This window comes from Pygocentrus nattereri, chromosome 12 (assembly GCF_015220715.1).
Source record: "Pygocentrus nattereri isolate fPygNat1 chromosome 12, fPygNat1.pri, whole genome shotgun sequence".
NCBI lineage: Eukaryota > Metazoa > Chordata > Actinopteri > Characiformes > Serrasalmidae > Pygocentrus > Pygocentrus nattereri.
In genome coordinates, this window is record NC_051222.1 from 10,492,925 (window position 1) to 10,493,601 (window position 677).

A 677-nucleotide genomic window follows, 5' to 3' on the forward strand; every position below is an offset into this window, starting at 1 on the left:
GGCCGCTTCTGCCTGAAGTGAAACGAGAAGAGAACATTACATGTACAAACTCGACTGCCAATATTTAAAAAAAAAAAAAAAAAAAAAAAAAAAAAAAAAAAGAAAAACGGAGGGAAAACGGTGAAAGGGCGAAAAAGGACCGCTCCTAGTCGAACGACCGAACAGAGCGAACAGAACAGACCGAACTTCTTTCTTTCAAACAGTTTGAGGAGGTGCACCGTTCCCGGAGGTACTGCAATACCAGGTCGATGCGTGGAGCGGACGGAGCAAGCTCCTCTTCCGTCTCCCTGTTCTAAAAATCAATTTAATATGTAGTCCTCATATAGAGGACGTATCAGATATTAAACTGATAAGAACAGATTTTTTTTTTTTTTTTTTTTTTTGTCTGGATCAGAAAAAGGATTTACAATTTTGCTGTGACGCATACCTTTTCATCATCTCCAGGTTTAAAACAATTTTATTTTAATAACAAACATTTTTAAAAAGAAAAAACATTTAAAACCATTTAAAACCACGCAAATTTTGAATAAAATAAAATAAAATAGTCTAAAAATCACTCCTCTAAGACCAGTCAAATGGAAAAAACAAAGGACTAAATTCAAAACAAATAAATAAAGGAAAAATTGCTTGTTTTTTTTTGTTTTTTTTGTTTTTTTTTCCCTTTAAAAAAAAAAAAA

General features: G+C 32.3%; 1 non-coding gene across 1 annotated transcript; it reads right to left on the reverse strand.

The window, feature by feature from the left end:
- Positions 1 to 207: 207 nt before the first annotated feature.
- Positions 208 to 403, reverse strand: LOC119264880. Its single transcript, XR_005131274.1, has one exon. It is a non-coding gene; the product is annotated as a U2 spliceosomal RNA (small nuclear RNA).
- Positions 404 to 677: the final 274 nt, after the last annotated feature.